The 10,212-nt window shown below is 40.1% G+C and overlaps 1 long non-coding RNA gene across 1 annotated transcript; it reads left to right on the forward strand.

Moving 5' to 3' along the window:
• Positions 1–230: 230 nt before the first annotated feature.
• LOC137851698 (uncharacterized) lies at positions 231–4,696 on the forward strand. The gene is made up of 3 exons (XR_011093370.1): positions 231–318; positions 2,143–2,239; positions 2,909–4,696. It is a non-coding gene; the product is annotated as an uncharacterized lncRNA (long non-coding RNA).
• The last annotated feature ends 5,516 nt before the right edge of the window (positions 4,697–10,212 follow it).

Consider the following 10,212-nt stretch of genomic DNA (forward strand, 5'->3'; position numbering starts at 1 on the left):
AGGTCAGGACACAGTTTGAACATTTTAACCATGAGGTTTTTAGATTGCTACAGTCTAGAACTGATTAGAGATTAAAAAAAAAAAAAAAAAAGAAACATGGAAACATGCACAAATAAGATTAAATGACTAAATCCCATCATGGTGGTAGATTAACTGCCCCAGGTGTTCCTTATGATGTGCCATGATGCTTAATGAGTTCCTTAATGATTTGAAAAGGGGAAGGGATAGTATGGCAACAAAATTTGTTAGGACACTAGGCTATATAGGTGTACAAGAACCTAATATGACTGTAGAGAATGTTAAGGAAACTTATATAAGGTAGGTGAAAACTCAGCATGATATCAAAGAAATTAAAAATCAGGCTGCAAAGATAAATAATCTGTTCAACTTGGAAAGCTCTAAACTGATTTTATCATCTAAAGGAGACTTGGGACATCAATATATACAGATCAACGAGCAACTCTAGCCAAAAAAGCAGATCAGGCATGGACTGTACAAAAAGAAGGAATAAGCAAGAATGTGGAAACTACTGTAATGGCAGCATAGAAACAGTGGCGCAGCGTGAGAGAGTATGTGGCACCCAGTCTCCAAAAGGGTTCTGGAGGGGAAATACAAGAATTTTCCTGGAGAGTGTGCAATGGTAGAAGCTGTTACCTTACAAACAGAAATCTGTGCATTAATGTATGTTCTAGATCAGGTAGTTAATGATCCTCACCTTCTTCTCGTTTGTAAAGTGAAGGAGGTATTCGGTGTAACCAAGAAGTAGAAAGCTCGATACATTTTTAGTCCATTTGAGCTGCAAAATTCACTGTCATAGGAAATTATTGCAACTAAGAATTCAATAAGATAAAAGGTCTGAATGATCATATAGATAACAACAATATATAGACCTATCATAATTATTGATTTAAAAAAAAAAAAGTTCAATAGCTATTGCATAACACTTGATAGCCATGAGGTGTCTGTAACTTCCTCTGAAACTCAGGGTGCTAGGCCTATCATTTGGACAACAGGTGTTGAGAAGTCACTTGGCATTTCTGAGCCTGACACAGAAAAATATTTTTAGTCATGACAAAACATAGCAATAATAGCAACTAAAATATACTGAGCTACATAACCTAATCTTTAAAATCCACTTTTCTGTTTATGCCTAGCTAAACACAGACAAGTAACCATAGACACAATGCCACTTCCTTTCAGCAGAAATCCCCATCAACTACAAATTCAGTCTAAAGTCAAGCCAATCTAGTGTTTTATTTCTGACTTTATACTTTCTAGATTTTTTTTTGCTCATGTTCAGACCTGCTCACACACAGACACACGCACATGTGTGTGCCCTCACATGGACCTGCACCACACTCCCCTCACCCTCTCCATGGCAGCAGCCAGGCTGGGCTGGGACCAGGGAGCACCACTGCCATCAGAAGGGGACCCCATGCCTTTACCCACTGTCCCCATACTCACCCATGAGCTTCCCATGGAGGCAGGTGGCTTTGGGCTGGGTGCAGGAGCCCGCAACCATGCTGGTTCCCCTCTTCTCCAGGGCCGAGGGGGACATCTTGGCACCTGCACCAGCCCATGTTGGTGGGGAACATTTTGGCAGGAGGCTGAGAGGGACAGTGGGGCTGTGGGACCCAAGGCCTGCTCCTGAGCGGAAGGTGGAGAGACAGGGCATCTCCCATATGTCTATGAGGTCTGTCTGTGGTAGTGGGGCTAAGGAAATATCCACGTGTGGGAGGTGGACCTCGGCCTGCCTGATGGAGAGTGGGCAGCGGGCTGCCCAGCACAGCATATCCTCAAAGCTGATAGCCAGATCAGAGAGAAACACTGACAGAGAAGCTCTAAATTCTCCAGTGTAGACTGTGGCACTCACGTAATGAGGTCTTGAGGTGCTCAACATTAACCAATAAATGTTTTTATGTGAGTAAAAACAGTGGATTTTTTTTTGGCCTGTGAGAGGCAGGAGCCTTCCCTGCCATGGCTGCCATTACTGCATTTTCAAATCCCCAAAAAAAGGTTTTAAGTGGTGTTCTGCTGAGCATACGTTTCATGTAAAACAAGGTGGGGACAGATGACAGCGCTCGGGGAGGGAAGGAATGTTTCCTCAATATTGTACTTTGTTGGTTTTTTTTTTTGACATAGCTACTTCCTTGAGCAGCTCCAACCTGTCAGAAAGTGTGAAAATGTCTTCTGCTCACATCTGAGAAAAAGATGCACAGCTGAATCAAGGAATGGCTGCGTAAGTAATTTTATTTTTTATGATTTGAGCCCCAAAAGGTCTTAAACTGTCAGATTTATTGTCTATCCAATTTTACGACTTTTAGTTGTATTTATTCTATGATGTTTACCATCAAATGTGTGTACGTGAGCTCTGGTTTGTAGGCTTTCACATTGCTAAATCATTTTTTAAGCTTTAGATGTAGCTTCTGCTCAACATCAATCCCCCGAGGTATACCATTAACATGAATCATTTCTGAAAGTATGTCGTGCAATATGAACTTCTTGTTGAGTCAATCATTCACTCTGATTGAAAGAAGTGATGACCTTCACAGAAGAAGCGTATTGCAGCTAAATATCCCAGGACCCTCTTCACTACTGTCAGTCGTGTCTGCTTTTGGAGCTTGTGCAGACTTAATCATAGCACAAAAATAGGCTGAAGATTATTTTCCTTTATGTGGTTAGGTCAGCAGAGCTTTAAATAAAAGACTGACAACAAACCCCCTCTACTGAGTCACAGAGACCACTTTATTTCTTGAGTGTTGTTTTAACAGTGGACTTAAAGAAAAATGTAAGTGGTGCTTTGGTCAGTTTGTTTCGTTTTCCTCAATGCCTATCAAATAAGATCTTTTTAAGAAGTACTGTCTCCTCAAGAGGTTTTACAGCAATGGGTGTTTTTTTGTCCTCTTAGGAAAGAGGCCTAGATTTGCAAATGTACTCAGGCATCTCCCACCACTGATACTGTTAAACTGGACTGAAAGCCTGGATCCCACAGATCTGAACTTGCAATGTGGGATGAAAGCATAATGAAGATCATAAAGATCATAGTGAAGATCATTAAGATCATAATGAAGAGCATAAAGATCAGTGAATTACTGTGAAGGCTTAGTTAACTTATGCTTTAGCACAGCTGCCTTTCTAAGACTAGATGCTATTTTACATTAGCACCTGTTCCTGTACAACTACTCCAAAAGTAGAAGACTGGGTTAAAAAAAATAAATAGTTTTGCTGTTAAAAGGCATAGATTGTTGTAACGGGTTCCATATTGGATGGCTTTTGAGATCTTGAATTTGTCACTCACCCTTCCTGTACATCAGCTCTTTCTTCTGTAAATTAGCCTAATTATATGTTCCTGCTTTATAAAATCAGTGGGAGGCCTGGTTCAGCCTTCTTTAGTTTGGTTCTTTCATTAATGATTTAATGTGCTTGGAGATTACTGGGTGCAAAGGTACATAAAAGGGAAGTTAAATTAAACAAAGATAGTCTAGAAAAAGGAAATAAAAATAAAACAGTGACAGTTCCACACACTTTCACAAAGTTAGTTTTTCCTATTTCTTGTATGCTGCATTCTTCAATGTAAAATATTATAGATATTTTCTTTGCCATTTGACAAGCAGAGAGAGTTTGGAGACACTCTGCAATTTGTGAATATAGCATTTTCCTCTGAAAATAATCTGATTTGAAAAAGTGATTATCTGCTTCCTAAGCAGTATTTCTGCTGCTGAAATACTATATTTCAAAAAATATAAACACTTCAATGAGACTAAATATGCAGATTGCATTTGTGTAAGTTCACACTTGCTCTTAACTTCCAAAGTTATCAGTTACTGCAATACTTTCTACATTTGTATTTCTGAAGGAAGAAATCAACCTGTTTGTGTCTGAGATTTAACCAATGTATACAGGATAGTCTTAGCAGAAGGATGACAAAAGTGACACAATAACCTAATGACCCTATGTAAAATTTCTGTTCATTGTGTCTCATAGTATGATATTTTGGCAATGTCATTTGAAATGGTTTAGAGGAAGACACACACACACACACACACTAAAGCAATTACCAAGTACATCTTCTCCGCTCCATCTAACACAACACAGGAGTTTTGAAGTTCAAAATTTGAGAAAATATATTATTAATATGACTCTGCATAATCTTATTAGTTGCTTAGTTGGAAAAGCATGTAATATTTACACAGATTCCTGCTACCAACAATTAAACAAACACTAATATGTTACTACTGCATTTGGAAGCATATTTTTCTATAGTATGTCTGATGTACAAGTGAGAAAAAAATTAGATGGATGTAAAAAAAATAAAAATAATTGACATAGTTTTTAAAAATAATGAATTTAGTGTTATTTCCAACAGGAAGTACCACACCCAAAGATAATGATTTAGAATTCAGTATGTTATCCTGTTCATTTCTTACTTTGCAGAGTGCACCAATGTATAGATATATCCCACTGTCATACATGCTGTTTATACCCAAAGCAATTTGATTTTTTTGTAATAGATATTGAAATGAAGGAGTATTCCTTCTGCATGATCACATAGGGCTATGGCATTTAAAGGTCATCATGAAAAGCATCTTCCAGACACCTACTATCAACAGTAACCTCTCAGAGTATTGACTGATAATGATTATGTATTGTTAAAAGCATTTTCTGTCAAATAGAAATAAATGTTTTTCATATTGTTTCCTGCTTCTTGGATAAATAGAAAAAGATAAGATTTTCAGTATTTATTCTACTGTCTGCTCATGTATGTAAGCAGCCCCTTCAGAATTTAATCTCTATAGCAATATTTTCTTTATAGATATTACAACCTTGAATTGAGATTTTAACATCAAATACAGTAAATTTTAGTGTTCAGAACTGTCAACAGTGATAATAACAAAACATCCCTAAGGCTGTGTGGCAGCAAAGACTTTTAAAAGTAACAAAATAGATAACAAATCATCATAGACAATTGTCTCCTTCAATTTCTTGAGCCTCTGTTATAATATTTTCAGACTGCCCATTGAAACTAAGAGGAAACACAGGACACCTAATTGATAGCAGCTAGTTTTAGGTGAAAAGGAAAACTGACGCGTAATCCAACGAGTGTAGGAAGATACTGATTTACTGTTATGCTGGAGGTTGGCTGGTTCCCAGAGAATGTCTTTGATCTTTTGGCCATCACAAACGTTATGGAATCTGTAGGTGTAATTGCTACTTTCAAGTCAGGCTAAATCAGGAAACAGTCACATTCCTCTTTATTTTGGAACAGTATCAGACTGTATACAAATCACAAAGCAGCACACAAGGCTGGGATAAGCACCAAGCTATGAGGATTGAGGGTGTGTTTCAGCATTTTTTTTTTTTGGTTGGTTGGTTGGCTTTGCAGCTGGCAGGAGATTCCTGCTCCCCTTTGCTCCTGTTTGTTACTGCCCTTTTTTGGGTTTACTATCCTAAGTTGTGCTGCAGGGCTAAGCCAAAACAATGAAACAATCCAGTTGTGCTGCTATTGTTTCTTTTTTAATAAAGAGGTCTTCCAAAAGCATGAGAAGGAATGATAAGCTCAGAGCACATCATTGATCAAGCTTGCAATGTGATCCCACAAACATTTTCACTGGCAGTTCAGAGTGGACTAACTACAGCATAGGTGGGGCTGAAGATGGGGGTAAAAACAAGTGAAAAGGAGCAAATAGTGACTTTGTTGCTGGATAAAACATCCATGGAACTATATGCTTGGGAGTTTTCCCTGGGGTCTGAACAGAAATGCAGAAACTGGGTGTTGTTCTGATGTCTTTGTAAATATTTGTGATTCAGACATCACTACAAAGGCAGCAGGAAAGCCCAGAGGATAGCAAAGAATCATGGCAGCATGGCTAAGGGACAGTGTTTCAGGGCTGGGTACTGGATAGAAAAATTTGGAATTATGATTAGGGATTATGAGCAATCTCCTGTTGACTGATTCTTAATGTGTTCAGGCAAGCAAGAATTGATGCCTATTCTCCGAGGATAAACAAGTACATGAGGCAAATTTCTAATTATATTTTATTTCTTTTGTTGCTGGCAACAACTCACAGAACTCAAAGAATTTAATAGCTATTTAGTCTAAAAGATTTTCACTATTACATACAGCACAACTGACAAAGAAAACATGACTAGCCCAAGGAAGTAGCTTCATTATTAATTACAGTAATTATTTATGATGTTTTTGTTAAGCAGTGACAGTGCACTTAGGACTGCATATAGCCAAACCAAATGCCCGAAGGACTGTGCGATGGAAAGCAGGTGCTGACCATCTGCATCTCATGTCTTTGGTGGATATTGAAAGTGTTGACAAGGGACTCTAAGCTGAAAAGGAAACTATTCATATAGGAAAAAAGGAAACTACTCATAGAAGATGTCTCATCTTTTGAAATACTTTTATTTTTATACTACCTAATTGTTACAAAATTTGAATGCTTCAAAATCATTTATTCTTACAAATACTAAGCAAAAGAGTAATGTCTGTATTAATGAACTAGAGACTGAAATATGATTTATTAACAGTAATGGGAGACCTGAGGTTTAAATGTGACTCCCCACAGTCCTAATAAGTTCAACACCTTTTTTAGGGTTGATACACTTATTTTGGTTCCCTCCCCTTCACCTCACCTTCCCATCTTACTCCTTTCCCCAGTCCCTTTCAACAGCCCGTCCACCTGCTGTCCCCGGATTCTTGTTGCTGCTGTGCTGTAACTCATCTCTAACAGTTACATCTAATGAACTGCTCTTCATTTATTGGGAACCAGTACATTTCTTGGCCTACTCCTCATCTAAGAGGGTACATGGATTTTTCTAAACACTAGGGCCATGCCTTGGTCTTCACTGGCAGTCAGGCTTCCCACACCTCTCAAGTTACTGAACCTCTAGGCAGGAGCCGGGGGAGTGAAATCCGTACCACTGGAAGAGAAGAGCAAGCTCAAGACCACTGAACAGGTGGAAACTGAGCAGGTACAAGTGTATGGGAGCTGATGACATGCATCCTAGGGTCCTGAGGGAACTGGCTGATGGAGTTGCCAAGCCACTCTCCACCATATCTGAAAAGTCATGGCAGTCAGGCAAGGTCCTGTGACTGGAAAAAGGGAAACATTGCTCCCATTTTTAAAAAGGGTAGAAAGGAAGACCTGGGGAACTACAGACTGCTGAGTCTCACTTCTGTGCCTGGGAAGATCATGGAACAGATCCTCCTTGAGGCAATGTTAAGGCACATGCAAGATAAGGAGGTGATCTGAGACAGCCAGCATGGCTTCACCAAGGGCAAATTGTGCCTGAGCAATCTGGTGGCCTTCTGAGATGGAGTGACTGCATGAGTCAACAAGGGAAGACTGACTGATGTCATCCAACTGGACATCTGTAAGGCCTTTACATGATCCCACACAACATCCTTATCTCTAAATTGCAGAGAGATGGATTTGGTGGATGGACTTTTGGGTGGATAAGGAATTGGCTGGATGGCCACAGCCAGAGAATTTTGGTCAATGGCTCTATGCCCTGGTGGAGGCTAGTGACAAGAGGTGTCCTTCAGGGGTCCATCTTGGAAACAATGCTATTTAATATCTTAATCAATGACATAGTGGGATTGAATGCACCCTCAGCACATTTGCAACCAAGCTGGGTGGTGCGATTGATACAACAGAAGGAAGGGATGCCATCCAAAGGGACCTGGGCAAGCTTCAAAAGTGGGCCCACGTGAACCTAATGAGGTTCAACAAGGCCAAGTGCAAGGTGCTGCACCTGGGCCAGGGCAATCCCAGACAGAAGTACAGGCTGGGAGAAGAGCTCACTGAGAGCAGCCCTGCCAAGAAGGACTTGGGGGTTCTGGTGGATCAAAAGCTTGACACGAGCCAGCAGTGTGTGCTTGCAGCCCCGGAGGCCAACTGCATCCTGGGCTGCATCAACAGAGGAGTGGCCAGCAGGCTGAGGGAGGTGATTTTCCCCCTCTACTCTGCCCTTGTGAAGCCCCACTTGGAGTGCTGTGTCCAGGTCTGGGGCCCCCAGCACAAGAAGGATGTGGAAATGTTAGAGTGGGTCCAGAGGAGAGCCACAAAGATGATCAGAGGGCTGGAGCACCTCTCCCATGAAGAAAGGCCAAGAGAGCTGGGGATGTTCAGCCTGAAGAAGAGAAGGCTCTGGAAAGACCTCATTGCAGCCTTTCAATACATAAAGGGGGCTTATAAAAAAGATGGAGAGCAACTTTTTACATGGGCAGGTAGTGATAAGACAGGAGGGAATGGTTTAAAACTAAAAGAGGGTAGATTTAGACTGGACGTTAGGATGAAAGTCCTCGCTCAGAGGGTGTTGAGGCTCAGGAACAGGTTGCCCAGAGAAGCTGTGGATGCCTCATCCCTGGAAGTGTTCAAGTCAAACTTGTTTAATGCAAGGTGTCCCTGCCCATGGCAGGGGGGTTGGAATTAGATGATCTTTAAGGTCCCTTCCGACTTGAGCCAGTCTATGAGTCTAAAACAACATTTCTTATCTTGGAAGGTTAACATAGGTAAGGTTTCTGGAAGACTTGACATTGAAGGAGGGATTTGAATGATCAGAGGATCAGAACTGGAAGGAAATTCCACATGAAATGGCTCAGCAGGAGAAATGAAGTATAATTATGGATGCTGGAAAAGACTGCAAAAGTTGTATTTAGACAGGATAACTGTGAAGTACAAAGGTAATAAGACCATGTTCATTCTCTACTGGCAATGAATGAAGGACACGCTAGAACAAATTGTATGCTAATATAATAGATAGCTTTTTCACAGGCTCAAATGCACAGCTGAATTAACCCAGCTGGTTGAGATATTATATCTCAGCTGAACCGTGGTAACTGACTATGTGCATACTTTTCACTCATGGGAAGCATGAAGTAGAGTGTGCTAATAGGTTCAACCCTTTTTACATGTAGACCTCTGTTAGGGATTTTCAGCAGGGTAAGGATGTGCTTATGGTCACACACTCAGCAATTCTTTGTCATCATATCTCAGTTGTCTGTCCACGTCCTAATAGGCACACCTATTTCTGCTGTTTGCTATCTTCAGAACATGGGGCTTTGCGTAAGTGCTGAAAAGGAACAATTTTTGATCAGTGATTTATAAAAAAGCAACCTACTTCAGGCATCCTGGGAAAAATAGGTGGAGTGGAATCAAATGTAATGAGTACTAAACAGAGAGATCCCTGACGGCTTGTACTCTGCCCTGGAGAGGCAAAATGCCTCAGAGCTCTTCTGCTCAGTTGTCTGTGACGGTTTCACACCATCAGACTAATCCAGGGAGGAGTGAGCCCCAACATTTTCATTGGCACCAGTGCATTCCACATGCCTATTTACTCTGACTGTCATCAAACTAAAGATAAATCCAGCATTGATATTGCTTTTTTGAAAGGCCTACCAGACAAGATAAATTAAATACAAGCTGCGGCATTCTTTCTGAATTCACATAATGGGGGAATTTCAAAAACTCCAACATCGCCTCTCTTACCAAGGATTTGTAACCCATAATTACATTGATGCATGTGCCATGTCAGCAACAGCAGTGAAATTCACAGTATTTTTTATGTGAAATGTACTGTTTTATTGCATTAATTCACATTTAATGTGTACACAGTAATAACCATAAAGTATGATAACCAAAGTTATATATTTTCTTCAGAACCTTCATTTAGAGAGCTTTCAAAAGAGTCCTAGGAAATTAAAATATCAGTCAGTTTACCTGCAGGATATAGAGCCAAAGCAGAAAGCACTGTAATTTCTTTTACAAGCAGCCCCTTCCTCACATAATGTCCCTACCTCTGACTGATAAAATACAATAGTCGTAATGCTTGTACATATTCTTAAAACTGCTGTGCACAAAACCAAGACTTCAGAACTAAAGAAAAATGCAGCACTAGAGATAAACTGTGTTACTCAGAGTGGGCTAAGGAGAGGAGAGCTGTAATGAAAGTATAAAATTCAAGAATTTCTTCTCAATAGCATACAGAGATGACATCCATAAAGCAGGGGTGTCGCACTCAAAAACAAACAAACAAACAAAAAAACAAAACCCACAACAAAACATTTCTTCTCAACAGAAAGGTGCATGAACAAATGGATAGGCCAAGGTCTTCAAGTCCTTTCTCTTGAAAAGAGAAACAGCAGTAATAGGGGGTATAGGTGATTTAAAAAAAATAAAAAAAAAGAAGGGATCTGATATT

Source organism: Anas acuta, chromosome 2 (assembly GCF_963932015.1).
Source record: "Anas acuta chromosome 2, bAnaAcu1.1, whole genome shotgun sequence".
Classification (NCBI taxonomy): domain Eukaryota; kingdom Metazoa; phylum Chordata; class Aves; order Anseriformes; family Anatidae; genus Anas; species Anas acuta.